Raw genomic sequence first — 22,438 nt, forward strand, 5'->3', positions numbered from 1 at the left:
AATTCAAAATACACAGCTTAATTCACTTAATTTTTTTTTCTGACATGAAAAGAGTAGAGCTGGTGGAAAAGCAGAATAAGCAGTATATCTTCTCTTCATCTTCCTTTAATTTTCTTTTTGAGAAAACAACTGGGAAGTGGAAGGACAAGACGTGATACAAAGTTATGTATCAACTAGGTGAACTGCTAGTATCTGAGCAGTCAACATGCCTGTGAACTGAAGCTCCGGTCTCTTAGCCCAAGACAGAAAACTAGGAGCTAATAGCTGCATCTCACACTCCTCCTGTCCCTGCACGCACACGCACACGCACACGCACACGCACACGCACATGCACACGCACATGCACACGCACACGCACATGCACACCCACATGGTGCGGCAGGTCTGTGGAGATCAGTGGACAGCTTGCAGTTGTTGGTTCTCTCTTTCCATCTTATAGGTCCCCCAGATTCACCTCAGGTTGCCAGCCTTGCTAGCAAGTATCTTAACTCACAGAGGCACTGGCCTCCAGCCCTGCTTTCAAAACAGGCAGGGATCCAATTGCTTCCCAGCTCCTCTAATGCAACTCTTCCAGGACCATTGTAACCTCTGTACCGAACATACAAATAGTCCTCGAGATGGGCTCGTACGCTCCTTTTCCAGAAAATTCTCTCTTCAGTCTGTTACCCAGCAGCTCCATCGTGTCCTTGCTTTGGCTTTATTTTTCAGCCATAAACACATGAAGTATTCCCTCAACCAGGCATGGTACATGCACATTACTCTGCTTGAACCTGTTTTACATGGATTGATTCTTTTCCTTTCGGGCCAGTACTGAATGACTCAGATTCTCAGAGGGGCCCTTCTAGATAATTCTATGCAACATTCAAACCTGCATCTAATGCACTATGACCACTTTAATTTTAATTTTTCTCCATAGTGTGAACTAAAATTTTACATACATTTATTTTTTGCTTGAAGTGGGCAATATTCCAATTGAATTTTTTCCACTCAACATGGTGGATATTATTGATATTGCCCAAACCCCTCTAGTTCAAATGTGAGCTCCTTGGGGTGTGGTTTGTTGGCTTGTTTATGGAATCCCAGTATCAGACACAGAGTTGTTAGCAAATAGGTGTCAATAGAACAAATGAACAGATGAGTGGATAACTAAGCAAATACATGCAAACGAAAGGGAAAGAAGATGAAGATCATGAATGAAGAGAAAAAGAAAGCAGACTCATTGTTTGTGGAGTTCCAAAGCCATGGATTGGTGGAGGAGTGGTGAAAGTCTAAAATCTGATGTGAAGCCCCACAGCTTCTGTTCTGAGTACCTACTCCAACTGTAGAGCTCACTAAATTGTCCATGGGTCTGGTTCATTTCAGTGTACATTTTTTTTAACTTTGCAACTTTTTTAAATAATGACTTTAAAATAAAAAAGAAAATAATCACCAAATACATATGCCTCAAGTAAGTAGCATGGTTGATATTTTGTAATTTTCTTGGTTTTCCTAAACGTATGATATAAAGATGTGTTGTTTCCACCATTCAAAGAAACTATGACACTTAAGTGACTTTTGTAAAAATTTGAAATCTGGACAACATTGGAGAACATACACTCTTTTGGATCAGATCTTGAGGTGAAAGTCCAAATTGTTTTAATGATGGCGTCACCTGAGTCACCAGACCTACCCACAGGCTCCTGACCACCCCCTCTGTGCCCTCTACTCTGTCCCTCAAGTTCCCAGCCTCCCCAGAACGCTCTGCCTTTTCCACCCCAGTACATGGTCACTACCATCACATTCCCGGTGGCCAATTTTCCTCCTTACTTACGGACCACAGCTCATTGAAGACTCTTGTATGTGTCTCTGCCTGTTTCCCTGTCCACCCACACTTCAAGTCTCTCGTCATTTCTGCTTCTGAATCTAATCTCTGTTTCTGACTTCTCTCCTTCAGGCGGCTTCTCCACCTGGAAATTTTCTGGAACTCAGACCTAACCATCTCCTTCACTGGTCTAGACTCTCTCATCTAGGACTCTTCTGGACCCCAGTCTCTTCTTGCATGGCCCCTTGCCCACTTCTCCCAGCCCACCTCACTCCAGGACTCGTGTCTCCAGCTCCTCAGCTGTTTCTTGCCTCCATACCTTTCAAGTGAGTTAGCATCTGTTTTCAAAACTCAGGTCTCCATCCACTTCCTCTCTAGAAGGTTCTTCCCAGTTCCCATTAAGTTGGATGTTGCTCCTCGGGGTTCTCAGAGGAAGGTGAACCATGTTTCAACTAATGATTTACTCACAGCAATCTTAGATTGTCCCATTAGCTCCCTGGGGTGGGGGGCCTGTGTTTTAACACTGTATTTCAATATGACATTGAATTTAACATTTGACATCCAGTAGAAATGTCTTCAACTCAAATAAAAGGAAAGAGAACAAAAGAGAGGCAAGCCAGCTTGATAATTAGATAGAATAGGGCTATAAATACGTTTCAGGGAAAGTGCATAACATCTGCGGCTGTGCACGCTTGATCTCTGGATGTTTGCAAGCCTTGGAGCTGAGCTATTGGAAGAGGAGAGAGCGTGGTGATTAATGAGGCCACGTGCACTTGGATCTCAGCTTAACCACTTTGAAGCCGACTGCCCCAAGCACACCTCTGAGCCAATCTGATCCTCAGTTTCCCCATCGGTAAGCGTGTGAGCCCTCAGGCTGCTGGAGTCCACGTGAGGTTAAGTAGGATAATTCACGGGAAAGGTTCCGCATATGCCTGGAAGCGGCGCGTGTTTAGTAAATGTCACGAATGCTAATGTTGATGATAATCACCAGGAAACAAGACGCCAAAGTGTTTTGAACCACACAGCAGAGGGAGATACAAAAAGGCAATTCTCTGCTATCTCAAGCATGAATCCCGTCCCTGCAATTTCACAGGCCAGCCCCAGCTCGGGCACCGTCCATAGGGGAAGCCAACCAGATGCTTTTTACAGCACAGCAGCCCCACCCTGGGGACAGGTCGGGGGTGTCCACCTTTCTCATGATTTAACTGCGGTTTTAAAACCGTGCTGGCCTCATTCCACAGGACGGTAATGAGCGCTCTGCGTAAGTGAGCGTTCTGTGACTCCATTGGGCCATAAGACGCAGTAAACCAACTCCAAGGGCGTTGTACATTGGCTGCAGGATTTCTCTGGGCCCTGGGAAGCAGATGGCGAGACTTACCCTGTATCTTTCGTTAGACCTTTCTATGGCTTTTAGATCATCTCCCAGGACTTCTGCTAGCATCCTGACTCAAGGGCATCTCAAAGGTCACCACAGGTAACTGGGGAAGTGGGAGGAGAGCGGGGAAGAAAGAACATCTCCCGGTACGTATCTCCATAGTGATAGGACACGTGAGTATTGTGTGTTCTGCAACTTTTCCGAATGCATAAAAAGCATTCTATAATAAAAAACAGATACAGTTTTTCTTAAAATAATTGTCATATTTGAAACTTGAGAAAATGAAAGTTATCACTTAAGAAAAAAGATAGAAAGAAAGAAAGATAAGAGAAAGAGAAGGAGAAGGAGAAGGAGAAGGAGAAGGAGAAGGAGAAGGAGAAGGAGAAGGAGAAGGAGAAAGAGAAAGAGAAAGAGAAAGAGAAAGAGAAAGAGAAAGAGAAAGAGAGGGAAAGAAAACCCTTTTTAGGAAGAAAAACTCCCTGTGCCTTGTGAACTCCCAGGCAGACCCAGGTGAGATAAAGCAGAATCCAACAGCCCCGTTCAGTGAGGACCTTCATTCCCCAGACGCTCACCTTCATCAGGGCTACAGGAGAAAACCAGCCCGATATAAAATCCAGTAGACAAAGAGGTTCATTAGTCGTCCTCAAAGGGGTGCTTGCTTTGCTGGCCAAGAGCCCATCAAAAGCCAGGGATGCTATCCTCAGTGCTAGGCCAGAAGCCTCTGGTAGATCAAATCGGGCTATAAGCCTGTGGTGAGAGCAAGATGTTGACAGAGAAGTGATGGAGGCCTTGGACCTGGGTACCATCCAGTAGGCAATGCCCAGTTTGATCTTTCCCCTTCAGGGATGTATTAGTCAGGGTTACCTAAGGAACAGAACTTATAGAATCATATCTCCCTCTCCCTCTTCCCCTTCCTCTCCCCCTCTCCCTTTCTCTCTGTACATACATTTCTCTATCATCTATACCTACATACATACACACACATATTATATGTATATATGTATATATGTCATAGATACAGATGTGTAGATCAATATAGGGTTTTTTTTAACAGTGGCTCACAGGCTGTGGTGGGCTAGTCCAACAATGACTGTCTACTAACAGAAGGTCCAAGAATCTAGTAATTTTTCAGTGCACTAGGATGGCTATCTCAGCTGGTCTTCAGTATACACAAGAGTCCCAAAGAAGTCAGTTCTAATGCCAGTGAAAGAATGCACTTGTCAGCAAATATAAGGAAAACATAAGCAGGCAAAAAGCAAATGCCTCATTCTTACATGCACTTCATATAGGCTGTCAGCAGAAGATGTAGCCCAGATTAAAGATGGATTTTTCCCTCCTCACAAAAACTAGATTAGAGGTGTATTTTCCCACCTCAACGATTTGAATTAAAAATGGGTCTTCCCAGTTCAAATGACTTCAATAAGAAAACCCACTTCACAGGTGGGTCCAGCTGCTCGGGTTTTAGTTAATTTTAATTTGGTTGGCAACCAAGACTAGGCATCACAAGGAGGAACTGTCAATTTCAGGAGACCAAGCTGGGGTGGAAAAAGTCTGAGAACCTGGACCACACATGCACCACATACTTTTACAGGAGGCCCTTGCAAAGAAATGCATAAGATAGACTTGAGATTCATTCAACAACCAAGGGAAATACCTTCTACAGGGAGATGAGTGGACAGGACTGTGTGACGCTCTGATACCATGTTTTGAACTATATTTTAAAAATGTATTTTAAAATATATTTTAATTGCCATTAAATCCTGAAACTACACCCACATTGCTATACATATACATCTTATCATGATTAATTTGGAAGAACGACAAAGATAGAGGACTGGTCTGTAAACCCACAGACATCTATCACACCAGCAGGCCAACAACAAATAAGACAGAGATGCCCACCAAGTTAAGGGTTGGTTGTGGTGACACATTTACTCTTCCAAGACCAGGTGACACCATGGCGACTGTAATCTCCACTGACATTTGTGCCCAAGAGAAGTTTTTCTCTACCTTTTCCAATTAGGAAACGTCTCTACACAGAGATAGAGCAGGGGAAGGAGGAGGTTCTCTCTCAAATCAAGACAAACCCAGGACCAGGTCTTAGACTCCAAAATCAAGAGATTCCTTCTTGTGTGCTCTGCTAACATGCTGGCCCAGCAGGCTTCCTGTCAGTCATCAGCCAGTGCCCCTTCTGACAGGAACCCTTGCTCTTTGTGCTCGGGACTTACCCTCAAGGGAAGTCTTTAGATAGACTCAAGATTTAGGCTCTACAACTCCACAACTCCACAACCTCCTCATCCGTGAGTGCTCAGGACTGGCTCTTTGCATCCCTTCCAGCTCCCTCCCTGCTTCTCATAGAGTTTGCCTCAGTGTCTATGAAGCACTGTGCTTCCTTATGCATAACTTAATCCTCAATGGTAAGAAGGCTGATGCCAAGGGAAAGAATGCATGGACAGCAGTGGCCTGAATTCCTTTTCAAATTAAATACATAAAAACATTACACTATGGCTTTGCCCATTTTCTGTACATCTCTTACACCGAGACTCCTCCAAGCCCCTCGTATTTTACTATTGCTCTGTAATTTCTTTTCTTTTTCCAGCCATTGGTACTGACTGGCTAGAGTGAAAGCCTGTTACTCCACCGTATGTTGCATGCCAAGATCTTTTGGGTTCCTCATACAGGATGAAGTAGAATACCGTATATGTGTCTGGTTAACAAACAGAACCATTCAAACAAGTCATTTCCATAAGAGCAGCTTCCAGTAGTGCTTGAAGTTATATGGAAGACTTTAAGTCAATGTGTCTGCTCAGTTATTTTTTCCAAAGCATAGGACCAGACAACTGCTGTCAATGGGACGGCTGATGGACCTGGAGATGTAGTTTATAAACAAATGTGTTTTCTCTCTTGCTCTACACAGCCAACACTGTATCCCTCTGTGAGTGGCACAGTCATCTTTCTAAGTGTTTCAGTTTTACAAATCAACATTGTCTTCTCTGGCTAAAATTGAACAGAAATCAAGGAAGACTCAGTGAAATCTCTGTCTTGGTCAGGACTTCTTAGATTTTAAGGATTGTGGCAGTAACCCAAAAATTATGTTTGAATAAGGACTACCCCCATAGGCTCATATATTTCAATGCTTAGTCTCTAGGGAATGATTGGTACTATTTGAAAGAATTAGAAGGATTAGAAGGTGAGGTTTGTTGGAGGAAGTATATTGCTGAATGAGGAGTTTAGGTTTTAAAACTCTCTCTCTCTCTCTCTTTCTCCTTCACCATCTTTTAAAATGTATACATAACTCAAAACCACACCCTACAGCCATTGTTTCATGTTAAAGAGACATCACTGTCATCCATAACACCATTTTCCATAAATAAACTCCAGCAAAAGCAAAGGTGATATCTTTTTAAGAGTCATGTCCACTTCAAGGCTAATCACCCTGTCTTTGGGTTACAGGGTTTGAATCGCCCTGAAAGATTACACTCCCTGTACGCCTCCTGAATTAGGAAGGTTTGTTGCGGGGTGCTATTTAGGGACCCAGGGCTTGGGAGAAGCACAGGGGCCCATGGGAAAGTAGTGGATGGACCTGAACAAGGGTTGGCAATGTCTGACTTAAAGACAGCTGTACAAAAAATCACTGTGAAATGTATCTGAGAGTGAAAGGGACTCAATCCTACAGCAAAGAATTCCAGAAAGTAAAAAGGAAACCAGACAGAAAGCTAAGCTGTGTCACACTACAACATCTAGGGTTATCAAGAAGACCCAGTGGCTCCAGAGAGTTTGTTCCCCAAAATACCTTCCTAGAGAAAATCCAGGAACATGCCCTCAATCATGATCAAAAGTATCTATTTTTATTAAACTGAGTCCAAATAACTTTGAGGTCAAACAAGTTTTCCAGGAACTGAGGTATTTTAGTTCCTTCCCCCAAAGAAGTTCAAATTTAATTAAGATGGGACAAAGCACATCTGGACACTCAGCCTGCATCTCAGCAGTTAGCCTTGCAGGCAGCAGGCTCTGCTCAGTGGACAGCTTTCCTTCTTCCAGTGCATTCTGTCCTTAAGTGGTAGGGCACATGGGTTTGGAATTCATTATATGTACAGCCTGCATGGCACAGGGGTATCCAAAGGGTTCTTTAGAGCCACAGGAGCCCTGGATGAGAATATCTCTCACCAAAGACCTTTAGTTTCGTGACTTCCATCTGTTATCTTGTGTTAAGACTGCAAATGACAAGATCAATTGCTCACTCTCTCTGTCTCTGTCTCTCTGTCTGTCTCTGTCTCTTCCTCTCCCTCTCCCTCCCTCACTCCCTCCCTTTCTCCTCCCTCCCTTTCCTTCCTTTTCCCTTCCCCTCCATCCCTCTTTTGCTTGCTCTTTCAACTTAAGGTGCTCTGATTCTGTAAACCAAAGCACTCTGTCCGACAGCCCGCGTCCTCTCTGACCTTGTGTGGCCAACTCAGTAAGACCACAGTGACTCTGAAAGCAAGAGAGACTGTCAGTCTCATCCAAGATTCGACAAAGCTGTTTCTCTCAGATGGAACCTTTCTTCTTTTACAAGACCTGTCTGCTTCAAGCCCACTGGGCAATTTCCCCTAATGTCAAATGCCTGTGGCTCAGTGACCTCATGTCTCTGGGTTCATCTGGCTTGACTGTTGCAGCAACCAGGATCTGACATCCTGGGATGCTAGAGTTCCCACAAGTACTTGGTCCTTCTGGACTAGTTTTTCTGACTAAGACTTTTCCTGGTGGCTTTTATTTGAAGGCCAGACTCTAACCCCACCCTAGAAAGGATGTCTGAAAGAGAATATCCAGGCTAGATGGAGGGGACAGGCACTAGATATCCAGATTTAAACCAGAAAAGTGAAATCAATAGCTTTGGCTATAGGGAAAAAGCTCTTCTTTTTCTCCTCCCCACTGGGACCGCAGCCTGTGTGCTGATTGTTGAAAATCAGTCATTAACAGCCAGGAAATGACTTTCCCATCCATCAGAGCCCTGCTCAGCCATGCTCCAGCCCTTTCCCTCTCCCTGCGTAATTATCCTCATCCACCCCTGATTACGGTTTATAATAGCTGTAATTCTTTTCAAATCAATCACGGCTTTACCACAGGGTTACTGGGAGCAACACGAAGGGGTGCAGACGCCCCTGGCTGGCCCTCAGATTTGGAAATTGCCAGTTTTCATCTGGGTCTCGTTGAGTCATCTGGATGTTCAAAGAAAAGCTAAAGTTTTTTCATTCAAAGACCTTTTTTTTTTAAAAAAAAAAACTCGCTCTTAACTCTTCCCTTCAGATTTCTTTTAAAAAGGGAAATGACGGTCCCTTGAGGCTGGAACTGCAGAAGCCTATGGATGTTGTTTGAGGAGATCAGTGGGGTTTGCTGTGGGGTTGGTTTTCATGAGTTGGTGTTTCTTTGGCATTTTCCCTATCTGAGTGCTGTGTAAATTGCCCATTTTCTGTGATTTCTGCACGGTTTAATGATGGCCTTTTCGTTAGACTGATTAGACAAAACTTCCTACCCTGGAGATAAACTTTGCTCATAGTAAGAACTCATTATGAAAAAGTGTGGCCCTCATTTGTTCACTGAGAAATTTATACAATTTAATTTTGTTTAACATTTGTTGAACTTACTGTGTACTATATACCGTGCTGGTGGTTTGGTTATTTTTTTAAGAAAACACATATTATCTAATTACTGTATTGAAGGGTTCAATAGCTGGACATAAAAGAAAAAGAGATAGAGAAATGATCGTTTTGGAACTCATTATGGGTACCTTGACTGTGTTGTGGTAATCAGTAAGAGAGTCCTAAGAAAAGTTGTTGACACCTCTAGATCCTAGATTCTCTTGGAAATGAAAGCTACAGAAGGTTTTGAGCAGGTGCTGAGGCAGGGGTGGAAGTGTGTTACGAAGCCTCCTAGAAGAAGAGAGGATAAGGGAGACTGAGACAAGGAGGAGGCAGGTGGGAACTGACACACCTCTGGACCAGGGGAGGACCCATGGCTCTATTCTATCAGGTCATTCCCAGGAGGCTGTAGAGAACCACAGTAGTCCACCATGACAGTTCTAGGAACCCAAGGTTGCCATAGCAAACCACCCAACAAGACACAGTGCTATTGGAGATGTCATCTCCCAGACAGGGCCAACAATGAAAGGGGTGGCGTTATAATACTGGGTTCCCCACCACTACAAATGCAACCTTGAAGCTGATGTTTGTAAGACTGCGTAGACAATTGAGTTCATGTCTCATAAACACACTCACCCCAAGCCAGCACAGGCTGGTTTATTGGAGAACCTTTATACTTTCCAGGGGCCCTCATTTGCTGGCACCACCACAAGACATAAAGTCACTCAAGAAGGGAAGCCCAGGGGCCTGTAGTCTGGGGAAATGTTCCAGGTAACTTCTAATCTGGAAGTTATTTTCTTTCTCTCACAGCCAGGGTGGTCCACAGCAGAGGCTTCCAATGCCCCTAACCCTTACATTTTCATGAGGCAGTAAAGTAATGTTTTTAAAGTTGTGTGGTTGTGGGGAGAAATACAAGAGTTTTCAGTTTTTCTTCTATTTTATTATATACTAAAATTAACAACTACTATAACTCCGTTTTTAATAGTAAAAAGCATATTGATATTAAAACTACAAGCAAAGTTAATCTCAGCATAAATAAGACACTCCAGACACCCACACCATTGCTTCCCACATTATTTATTCACCCGAAGCTCGCTGACTCAGTTAGCCTGGCTCAGATTGCCCTAGGTAGTCTCCCTCCTGGGTGCTGGGAATATGGGAGGGCCACCATGTTCCCCCTCAACATTCACATGGGCTTTTGGGGGTTTGTACATAGATCCTCATGCTCGTGAAGCTAGCACTTTATCAACTGAGTCGTCTCCCCAAGCCTGCATGCTTTTCAAGACTTATTTCATTTTGACTATTTATTTGTATGTGTATGTATGTATGTCTGTGTGTATCAGTGCAGTGCCTACAAAAGCCAGAAGAGGGCTCCAGACCCCCAGAACTGGAGTTACAGGTTGTTGTATGGGTGCTGGGAACTGAACTGAGGTCCCCTGCAAGAGCAGCAAGCCCTTTAGCCTCTAAGCAGTCTTTCCAGCCCCTACTTTGTTTTCTGAGGGGAGGGTCTCTGGGTATATCAAGGTGCTGCAAAGGACTGTGGCTAAAGATCTCAGATGCAAATTAACTGCATGCTTGTTGTGTCTGTCCCTTTATCCTTCTGGACTCCGACTACCATGGCATATGCAATAGATCTCACTTGGAAAGGGAGCCAGAATCCAGAATCACTGGTTTGTTTGTTTGTTTGTTGTTTGTTGTTTTGTTTGTTTGTTTGTTTAAAAAGCTTTGTTTGGAGTCTTGTAACTGATTCTGAGGAAAATCAAATGTGAAGTCAACACTCTTTTCTGAGGTCGCATTTGTTTCCTTCAGAATTTGTTTAAATTCATGTGACTGCGGCTTTCCGGTCCATGATACAGTTGTGCATGTTTTAATTTGAAGCTAACATTTTAAATTTGTTATTGTCTGGTAAAATTGATGCTTCAGGGATACATGTCATGTTCAATTTGTCCAGAACTCACGGCTTTGTGTAGCTGATGTGCACATGGCTTACTCTGTGAATCTCAAGACTGAACTGGCAAAGATCTTAATCTTCAGTATTGCTGGCATCTGACATCAGTTGTCCGAGCATCTTCAGCAGAGAACCCTGTTGCTGTGAGAAATGAATTCCTTGCTCTTGTGTGAGCTAGGGGACCACTAAGACTTCTGGACCATGCACACTAATCTCTGCTCTGGGGTCACTCTAGAAAAAACACAGGTAAGAAAATGTCCTGCTTTTCCCGTATACCCTGAAGAACCCTGCCCTGAAAACTAAAATGTGCACAAACTATATTCTGTGCTTTCCCATGCCAGGCCCACCAGCCAAAACTTTAGTTCTTGTATATCTGAGATCCTTTCCAGGGCTTGGGGAGATGGCTCAGTTGATGAAGTGCTAGCTTCACAAGCATGAGGACCTGGGTGCAAACCTCCAAAAGCCCATGTGAACATCAAGGACAAACAGGGACTGCCTAGGGCAATCTGAGCCAGGCTAACTGAGTCAGTGAGCTTTGGGGTGAATAAATAATGTAGGAAACAACTGAGGAAGACACTCAATACCCACCTGCAGCCTCCACATGTGCACACAGACCACACACACATGCACATGCAAAACCAAGAGCCTCTTCCTTCTCTCACATGGTCGCCCTTTGGAATTGGATTATAAATGAAACCATTCTCACTAGAATGTCAGTGAAAGATGAAGCATATTTGGGTATGTCTAACTGTGTTATATTACAAGAGGATGACACTAACCGATCCAAAAGAAAATGACTTTAAGGTAGAATTTCAAACATGAGCATCCATCAAAGGGGAGAGAATCATTTACAACTGAAGTGGGCTCTCTGAGCCCTCTCAAGATGATACAACTTTGTCTTGTAGTTGGCAATGTGTTTATCATTTCTTGGCAACAGAGAGTCTTTGAGCATGGGAAAGCATGTGTTTCAAAAAAAAATATCAACCAACCAAATAAACAAGCAAAAAACTCCAAGATGTCGCTAGGATTGCTGTTTGTGTTGCTCAAAGTCATAAAGATGAATTAAGGAAGCTTCAGTCAAGCCTGATGGCAGATAGGCAAAGAGAATGATGGTCTAGAATGGTAGGCTAGAGTCTAGCAAGAGCAAGGCAGAGTCAAATGCAGCCAGGGGGAGCCTGAGCCCAAAGGACAAGCCTGAGGTTTTCTAGAAATACTTTGGAGCCAAGAAACCTACAGAAAGAGAGGGGAGAGAGGGGGGGGGTAGAAAGAAGAGAGAGGGAGAAAGAGGGAAGGAGGGAGGAAGGAAAAGAGGGAGAAAGAAAGAGGGAGGGAGGGGAGAAAAGTGAACCGGGTGTCTCCTGGATGGAAGAGTGGGTACTAACAGCACCTTGCACCCTGCACCCCCACTCTGGACTCTGAATCCTCTAAAAGGGATGTCTGTCAGAAGGGTCTGCTCCCAAGTTCCCATATTCCTATGGCCCAGTGACAGCCTATGTTCTCACAGGAAAACATTTCAAAGGCAGTAATAGTCAGATGAAGCAGAATTTCAGAGGAACTCAGCCTTAGATCTAACAGAAAAGGAGGCCCCCCCCCCCACCCCACTACCCAATGACTACAGGATCAGGTCATCAACCACTCGTCACACCTTGTCCGGACAGAACAACAAACAAAAAAAACCAAACAAGTAAAAACATCTGCCCTCTCTTCCCTGGAAATCAGTTTGTGCTGCAGGAAGCGGGTGAGGCAGACCCCAGCAGCCTACTGCCATGACGCTGCTGTCCTCACAGTACTCACACGGGCACAGAACAGGTCCATTTGACACTTAACGGGAAGGTGATGTCAGGAGCAAGAAGGGTAGAAAGCAATCAGTCCAGCCCACTGGTGTTGAGAGACGGCAGAATGGGGTGGATGGGGAGCTATGAAACTGGGAGATGTCTTCCTTTCTCTGACTGGGTAGGATGGGCAGCAGGGTTGTGACAGAGCAGGTTTGAACAGGCAAGGCTCCCACAGAAAAGCATCGAGGGTCTTGCCAGCAGGATGTCTTGCCCAAGGGGCTCTGGCACATGTGCCTGCAGGTCTCGTGCAGGGTGTCAGGCGTGGGCTTGAACTTCATGACCAGTGTGGTGGGGAGTGTGGAGAGACGAGAGGGCTCGACCGAGTGGAGTCCGGTGGAGCTCAGTGTGTTGCCCAAGCAGCGAGGGGAGGAACGGGACTCACCCCTTCCTTGATGCAGGCCTCAAGGGAGAGAGGGAGTCAGTGAAGAATGTGTAGTTTACAATTTACATTTGGCTAAGTAAATACTTATTTGTTTCTCTAACAGTTAGTTTCTGACAGCAGTTAGCAAGTGCTTTTACAAAACACAGGTGTAAAAGCCCAGGTTAAGAAGTAGGTTCAGCCCTCTCTCATGAACTGCCACACAATGAGAAGCTCTGGCTTCTGCCTGAGGGCAGGCTGCCAGTCTTTGCCTCCTTAACTTCTTTTCTTTTTTTTTTCTTTTTTTTTTTTTTTTGCAGCTTATGGAAATAGGTTCTTCTGAGGTGCTGACAGGTTAACATGACAGATAAAACCTCTTTCAGAATGGTAGACTGAGGCTCTTAGAATAGCCCTTGACATGATCTCAGGGATCAGCACCATCTTGAAAGATTTCTGTTGACCATACTTGCTTCTGTGATGAGCTTGACCCGGAATAGTTTGGATGACTGCCACAATTACGCAAAGATAATAGAAGAGAAAGGGTACACCCTCGTCTAAACCATTTACCACACCCATCTGATTCAGGTAAGATTCCACAAGCCTGGTTTAGATTGTTCAGTGGATATGAAAAGATGGAACTGGAAAATAGGATTGGGAATTTGATGAGCCAATTTTGATATCAAGTCACTTATGAATAAGTATAAGCAAGCATTTATGCAAAATAACATAGCAAGGCCCTATAAGGAAAGCACAGACATTGTGAGAATCTGCAATCAGCTGAAATCCACCCTCATCTCTGCACTTCAAAAATATAGGAACCGACAGAGAAGACACTTGATCAAATGGATACAACAATAGGCCGTGTATGTCTACTGTGTGGAATATTATTTAGCCATGAAAAGTAACAAAACATTGTCCCAAGATCCTAAAGGGTGGGCCTTGAAGTCATTAAGTGAGAGAAAGCAGGCAACTAAGGCCACACATTGCACCCTTCCATTCATAAGAAATGTCTACAGTTGGCAACATCCTGAAGCTAAAAGGCGGATCTCAGTGGCCAGGTCTAGGGGAGGGGGCTGGTTGTGACTCTGGACAGAGAAAGTTCCTTTGCAGTGCTAAAGTCTTAAGAAGTGGTGATGACAGAAACCTAACCTGTTCAAACCTGCAGATTGTTCAGTGCAGTGGATCTTATCATGTGGGTTTTGTTTCAACTTTAAAAATATGAAATAGAATTTCCTCTTTTGCCAGCAGCTCTCAATGGCAAGTAGCTCCTCCTCGGTTAGGGGTAGAAAATCAGTTCCCCCAAGTGGAGTATCCCGGGGTAAACAGCCACACTCTGAGGCGTGCCCTTATCCAAGAACAATTGGCTAACACAAGACAGATTCCGTGGTTTTTTGTTTTGTTGTTGTCATTGTTGATTTTGGTGGTGGGGGGTGTCTGTCTTTCTTTTGTCTTGTTAGGGTTTTTCTGTTTGTTTGCTTTGATTTTCAAGTGAGTGGTGTGTGTGTGTGTGTGTGTGTGTGTGATGTATGTTAAAGAGAGAGAAAATGAACTTACAGTTGGATGGAAAAGACAAGTGGGGAGGCTCTGAGAGAAGTTGGGGAAAAGGAAACATGGTCAAAATGTAGCATATGAAAAGACTTTAAATAAAAAAGTAGAAAAAAACAGAAATATATGTTTTCAGAAAGGTGACTTTAGGTGTTCAGCACGCTCTCAGGCAAGGGCTCCTCTCTGGAGGCCACACTCTACTGAAGAATTTCTGTCAGAATCACATTCTTAATATACAAAATATCAACTGTGAAATTACAAAAGAGGTTAAATACAGTAAAATGCACCTACCAAATTATTTTTAAAATCAAGCTTATAATGTCATAATATATTTACTTCTATAATAGCGTGTTAAACAGCAAGAACTAGCCATCAAGTGAGGATTGCACTGTATCAGAGCTTGGGCCAGTTCACGGTGACTCTGCCAAGACCAACGTCACAGATGCTGCCAACCATGGCTCCTTACTGGTTCCCATGGTTGGTGCAGTTCAAGTGATAGTGAAGACAGAAAACACATCACAAACCCTCAGACTGTACGCAGACCATCTAGAGACTTCCTCCATTCAGGGCAGGGGAGATGGTTCAGTCCAGAAAGTAATTGTCACGAACACGAGGCTCCAGAGTTGGCCCCCAGAACCCAAGTAAAAAGCCAGGTGTGTTAGCATCCACTGACGAAGCAGGGAGTGGGGTCCCTGGGGGCCAGTGAGCAGCCAGCCTAGCCCAAGAAGAACCCAAGTCCAGTGGGAAACTCTGTCTCTAAAGGCAAGGTGGATGGTGGCTGAGGAAGAATAGCCAAGGTTATCCCCTGACCTCCACCCCAACCCCCCCCCCCAAAACACAAAGAATTGATAAGTTGAAACATTTGGAAGGGCATATGAGGAGACGGAAAGGATCTAACATTCTAAAACACTGTTAACCCTTCAGTTAGAACACTTTCCAGACTCAGCCAGCAGTCAATGAGCAGGAAGGTAATGTCAATACAATTCTTGCCATTCTGTGGGGTGCAGACAACAGATCCATTCTCCGTGACCAGATGAGTCCCTTAGATACAAACTGAGCTCACAGTATCTGTGTAACCAGACAAGAGGGAAAAGACCATGCTCTGTCTTGAGAACAATCTTGCCGGGCTGAGTGGCAGTGACTTCTGCAGAGAACCAGCCTGGTTATGAACCTCTGGTCTTCAATGGTGAGTGTGTGATACATGAGCCTTCTAATTCCTCTACATTGCCTGTCACTTCACGCCATCTGTGGTCACCAGATGCTTCAACTTAGCCAAGACAAGTCAGGGAGGTAAGGTGTGAGTGTGGGATATTCAGAAAGGTAAATGAGAAACAAACATAGATGTTTGGGGCTTTTCCTTGAAAATACATCTCATTATCTGTCAGTGTTACAACAGGCCATTTCCCATACTTGTCAGCCTGGAACTCCCGGGGTTTGTGACACTACAGATACTCCTCACTGCCTGCAGGAGGACCCTGCAGCCTTCCTCCCCTCTCACTGCAGTCTGACGCCATTTGTTGAATGCAAGTGACCTTGAATTTGCCATCCTTATGCCTCTGCCTCTTGGGTGCAGGGATTTCTGCCCTGTGCTACCACACTTGAGGTAAGTAATACTTCTAGGCTGTCCCCAAAACTGTTGCCTGTCCCTGAGATATGTTCTTTTAGCTGGGTTTCCCTGTCTGGCCTCAGAGGGAGAGGAAGTGCCAAGCCTCACAGAGACTTGATGTGCCAGGATAGGGGAATACCCAGGAGGGCCATATCTGCTCAGAGGAAGAGGGGGTGGGGTCTGGGAGAAGGAGTGTGGGAAGGAGTGACCGGGAGAGGGATAGTTAGCAGGATGTAAAGTGACTAAGTAAAAATTAAATTAAAAAACTTGTCCCCCTGAATAAAATCCCCTTCCCTTTTGTTTCCCCTATCTATCTTGACGGCATCCCTGATCATACAAACACTGGAAGGTGTGTTCTTGCTGGGACGATGTGTCCTTGAACCTGGGTCTAGCTTCAGAGCCCTTTCAAACCAGAGAGCCAATTAACCTGAAGTGAAAGAACACGTGAGGCAAAGTCTTGGCAACTTGGTATTAATCCTTGGCAATGAGCATCAGTGAGCAGTTAGACACGGATGGAGGGGTAGGTCCCAGGGCAGGAAAAGCTATCCCTTCATCTCTAGCTCAGGCTAGGAGGCCAATATGCTGTAACTAGCCATGCTAGATAACTCATGCCATCCTTTGACTTATGTGGGGATTCCAGTACTGAGACCCACTAGGGGAAAAGAAGTCAGGTAAATCATGTCAGTTGCTTGCCAGAGGAATACCACTCTCCTGGTATGTCAAAAAGGCCCTGGTCCAGTGTCCAGAGACAAGGCTGCCCAAATGTCCTTCTTACTGAATGCCAAGCTCCAGAAATCCGCAGTTCACTGACTGTCCAGCCTCCCATAAGGCTGGTGGAATCAAATTTCCCATATACCCCTTGGTTCCCCCACCTTTTGATTTTGACCATCCTTTGTCCACTTCACGGGAACCTCATTTCCTCCCATCCCCCGTCATAACTCTGGATGCCTTAGTTTCCAAGAGAATTAAGTTTCATGTTAACCATTTGTTTTTATTTTTTTACTTATTTATAATTTTTGAGATACAGCCTCTCCACATAGTATCAAGCTGGCTTTGAACTCACTATTCACCTACCCCTTCCCCTTGAGCATGGGGTCAGTCTATATTACCACACTCTGCACATTTCATGTTTCATTATACGATCCCACCATAGCAGGTCTCCCTCCCCACCTCCTCGTCCCCTGTCCACCTGACAGCATTTCTGCTCACACAGTCAGCAACTGAGAGCCGTGTTCCGGCTGAGTAGAGCTGTCCACTCACATCGTCTTGTCCTTTGTCAAGAACCAACTCCTGCAGCCACTTTTCTCTCTAGTCTAAACCCATGCTACAGCCCAAATCCCTGATTTAAAGATAAAAATCTTCTCGGCCAGCAGGTGTAGCAGCTGAGAGCAGGCTCTGCTGTGGGGTCAGCCCCTTCTACCAAGCGTGTCTTGACAGCTATGGCAACACCTTCTGCTCAGGTGTCTCCTCACCAGGGAAGAGTCTCAGCACAGGGAAGAGCATAGGAGCCCAAACTCCCCTCCCCTCGCACCGGGGCCACACTCCTCTTCCTGGACAGGGGCCCTCACTCAGGGATGGGGGAATCTGAGAGCTGAGTTCCTATCCTCTGTGGAATCTTCTGGCTAGGGACCTAAAGGAACGATATGAGTTACCACCAGTCACGGGCCTGTCTCCTATAGCTCAAAATGATTACCCAAAGAGATCGGTCCTCCCCGACCCCCAGCACAGGTACCAGGAAGCAGCCTCAGCAGCAGAGGTATAGGCAGTTACGATGAGCGAGGACAGCCTCAAGTGTCATGTTTCCATAACTTGATGCACATGGCGGAGGATCTGTTGTCCCGTGGAAATTGCCCTGACTTTAGAACGGGAAGATTGATTGGAGTCCTGCTCCTGCTGGCCCCTGGGTAAAGAAATCCAGCAAGTGAGACACGGAAGTCAACTCCATTTCCACCGGAAGTCTCTCTTAGACTAAGCCCTACCTAGAAAAGCACCCGCTTCCCTCCCAGTGCCCCGCTTTGCTGTTCTCAGCATTTGCAAGGTTGCCCACAGTCTGAGAGTAGGGTGCTCAGCTCTGGGAGGAGTGGGTGAGTTCCTCATGTCTCTAGCTCTCCTGCGCAGATGGATCCGCAGCTGATTAATGACACTCCGAGCCACTGCGGCGCTCATCTGCTTAACAATCCGATTTCTAGGACGTTTTAGAAGTTGTTAGCTGACTGCCAAGAATGAGGATCATTAAAAATAGATTCACAGCTGTTGAGGAAGCCAGAGATATAATTTTACCTTCATTATGCCTTATTGCAGATGTTATTGATTTAATCTCGTTGCATTTTACTGTGTAATATCAATTGGCACTGTCTTTGCTGTAGAAACTAGGAACTGGGTTTGTTCTTCCTGTCTTCACCACAGAAGGTATATAGTTAGTCGGACAGTCCAAGTAGGTCCACGTCATCATCGTGTACCCTAACCCACCCACTCAACATGTCGTGCAGTCGCTGTAGCTGAGACCCATGTGCGGCCTTCAGAGATGACTCAGCATGGACGGATGGCAGAACAATCATCTAAAAATGGGGCTCCTACAGCCAACATCCTTTAAGATAATGTTCAAGATTGGGTCCCATCAGCATCAAATAAGTAAGGAAAAAGGGCTCCTTCCGGTTTTGCTTGTGCCTCACCAAACACCCTGATGTGTTGAATCTTTCCCTTCCGAATCAGTTCTGTCTTCTGAAATCTCATGCTGAAAACTGCTAAATAGAATTTAATCCAAAGTAAATTAGGATGCATTTTTAGGGTGTTGTCTTTCAAATAGCATTTCTCTGAAGACTCACCCTGAGATATTCTAGATATTCTGAGATATTCTTTTTTTAAAAAAATGGCTCAGAACTGGAAAGTTTGAGAATGCGACGTTAAAGAAGTTTGGAAAGCCCAACACGATGGTTCTTTTCTTAAGTCATTACAATTGTAGCTGATGAAAGGCTCCTGGGTACCAAAGAAACTTAACTGATTCTGTCCTATAAAGCATTTTTCCAAGCTAATTTGATGCAAAGATATCAATTCTATCCATGTACTAACAGTCCTCAGTGTTCATTAGCAACAAACAGCCTTTGGAAAGCCCCTGGTTTAACCTAGAAGACGACTGGTCGGTACTTCCTGGGAATCCCCGCACCTTGTGTGCTGCTTCTGTGGGATCTGTCTTGTGTTACAGGGGCTTGCAATGATTCCATTTGTGAACGTCTACACTTTAGTGGCAGCATCCTTCATCCTGTCCCACCACTTCAGCATCCAAACTCTGAATAGCCCACCGGTCAATTTGCATCTCCTGCGTCCACGCACCCTGCCCATCTTGTGCCCATAGAGAGCTGGGCTGTGCTTGCCATATCATCTGTGGATGCAGCGGGGCTTAGAGTAATCTTCCACAGTTCTACCAAGCCCAGCTCAGATGATATTACCTATGTAATTATTCAACTGTGCACCTTTTTGTAGCTGTGATTTTCAGTGGGTCACGTAGCCACTTGTCTTGGTGCCCCTTTGCCAGCGTGACACACATAAAAACATGCACCAAACAGATGAGACAAAAACACTTCTCTGTTTGTAAGAGATTAGCAAAAAGCCTTTGTTCCCACCAATAGCATTTGAAAGGGCTCCCTGGGCAACATTTAGGTTGGTGAGTGCACACAGGAGGATTCATCAACTCTGGGGGATATTGTCAAAGATTCCTCTTTGTGCCCACTGCAGGCTTTTACATATTGTTAAGGCTAGTGAACAGTTATATGATGTGTGTGTGTGTTTGTGTGTGTGTGTGTGTGTGTGTGTGTATGTCTGCTGCTTCATAGAAAGTATAGCACTGTTGATCACCAAGTCTAACATCTACCATCTGCTAGCAAAGACTGTGAAACATCTCTCCTCAGCTCTTCTGCATACCAAATTGGAAGATTCTGGAAAGAGAACAAAAAACATGAACAAACCAAACAAACAAACAAACAAAATGGTCTGCACCTCCCATAGTGACTTAACTGCGGGCAAAGTCTAGCCAGGAATCAAGTAAGGAAACCACCATTTCATTCGGCAACTCCATTTTGTTAACTCTTCAATATCAGACAAGTTGTCTCTCTGCAGTTCCAAAGTAGCAGTACCTGGCTGTGTCTCTCCACATGCCCATTTCTGTGCTGAACACTGGACACCACTCCTGTCTGCTGGCTAGTGAGTTAGCATCACTCAGGCAGGAAGGATGGAGCGAATCTCTCCCCCCCTTTCAGATGGTTCTCAGAAGTACTTCAGCCACAGATGATGGATTGAAAAGATAGCTGTACTTGCCACGTGTATGTGTCATGCCCTCCGAGAACCATCTACACCTTTTGGACGGCATCAGTTACTAGACATACCCCAAGAGTGTGTTTAGGAAAGGCAAGGGGGCGTGGTTACGCTTACACATCATCTCATAGACTTCCAAGGTGGAAAGACATCTTTGAGGATACTTAGAGGGAGACACCAGGCAGGGGAACAACTCACAGATGTGCCCCTAACTCACTAAGGGATGACGATGGACAAACTATTCCACACAAACCCAAGAGCCAATCCCCAGTTCTTGCAGCAATACTGGTTCTTTTCTGCTTCCAACTTATTTTGTAGCTCAGATAGAATTTAGATTTCTGTCTCTTAAAGATCCAACTAAAATGAAAATTCCAGAAAACCGGTGAAAGACCAAAAAGGAAAACTTAATCTGGGATATGCTTGAGTGTCCTGAAAAACACTGTGTGCTAACTCACCTGCATACTGTGGGGAAGGTATTTTTAGACGATAACAAGTTCCCTTTTTTACCACGATTTTAGAAAGGAAAGGCACAGAAGCCAGACAGACATATTAGTAAGAGACTAGGAAAATAGAAACGTGTTTTACACAGCTAAAACTAACCCATTAACTTAGCTGTTAAACAAAGGAATAAATGATTACATTAAAACCAGACTGAAGGAAAATGGCAGCGTGGCGCCACCTGGTGTCTATTTTCTTTTACAACAGCTGGTGTTTCCTGCGCCCTCTGGTGGTGCTACGCAGGCAGGACGCCTATGATGCCTGTTCTTTGCTTTGTACTGGTTGCACAGGTTAAAAACAGTCCCTTGGTGTATCTATTAAACAAGATAGACGTGCAGTCACCAAATCCAAAACAGAACAATCGAGAACACACTATTTCCCATTTATTGCAGAGCAAAGTCTTCCTTTTGATGTATTTCAGACGAATCCTACCCTTTAGCATCTAAACAATGATGTTTGTAAAGTTCCATCTCCAAAATACTCTATTGAGAAATTTGACTTTTTTAGTTCAGTACCTGTGTTAACTTTTACTTAACTTTTTATATCAAAATAAACTTTGATTTCGGAAATGAAGGGGATAGACATCAGAAGATTTGAGTCAGAAATAAGCCCCGTTCCCACATGTCTCAGATTACCTAAATAGTGAGGATTATTTCAGTCTACCTTCCTTCTTGTGAAGGAGACAGGACATTGCTATGGTCAAGAGCAAACGAGATGATTGTTTATGAAAGCAATTGAGAAATGGGACAAGCATTATTTGTATAAAACAGAGGTACTATTATGTGGGGATTTTTTTCTAACTGAGTTCGGGTCTGGCCCAAATATCTGTGGCTCCAGAATTTTTAATTGGTTAATTGTGGGAAAGCCAATTAATGGGGAAATTAAAAGTCCCAATCTAGTGCCCAGGTTTAGTGTGAGACACATCATTCATGTGTACATGCCACGTCTTCCATAAAATGGGGGGTGGGGCCACGATGCCTGCTCTGCTAAATCCTTTGACCTGTTTGCCACTGTGATCTGTCCCTGGAATATTACATTTCTTTCTAATAGATCCTTCCCAACTCAAACTCATCCTGACAGATGAACTGGGGAAGACTGGTATTTCTATCATGCCTCTTGCTTAGCTAATCACCTTCTTCCTCTGATTAAAGGCTTGAACTAGCTACTCCTGGCCACTCCTTCCCCGCATCTATTGCAACTGCTCTGGGGTAGCATCTTCCACACGTTCTGTGCTCAGGGTCATTCTGCCCATGCAGTGAAACTTCAGAGAAGCAGGACAGGCAGAATTCAGGCTTTGTCACATGTCATATATCTACGTGCCTCCACATCCTCATCTGTGAAATGGGTACCATATCAATGACTATCACAGACTGAGGTGGCACTGAGTAAACACTGGGGATCTCTGCCCCAGACACTGAGTAGCTGCTCACAGAATACACTCTAGAGTTCAAGTTCCTTCTGAATTTGATCCCCAGGTCTCTCTTGCTGTTTCATTTTTCATTTTCTAGCAGTGTAACATGCATTCATCCCAACCCCCAACCCCAGAGTG

Source organism: Grammomys surdaster, unplaced genomic scaffold, assembly GCF_004785775.1.
Source record: "Grammomys surdaster isolate TR1022 unplaced genomic scaffold, NIH_TR_1.0 125861, whole genome shotgun sequence".
In the NCBI taxonomy this organism is placed as follows: Eukaryota; Metazoa; Chordata; class Mammalia; order Rodentia; family Muridae; genus Grammomys; species Grammomys surdaster.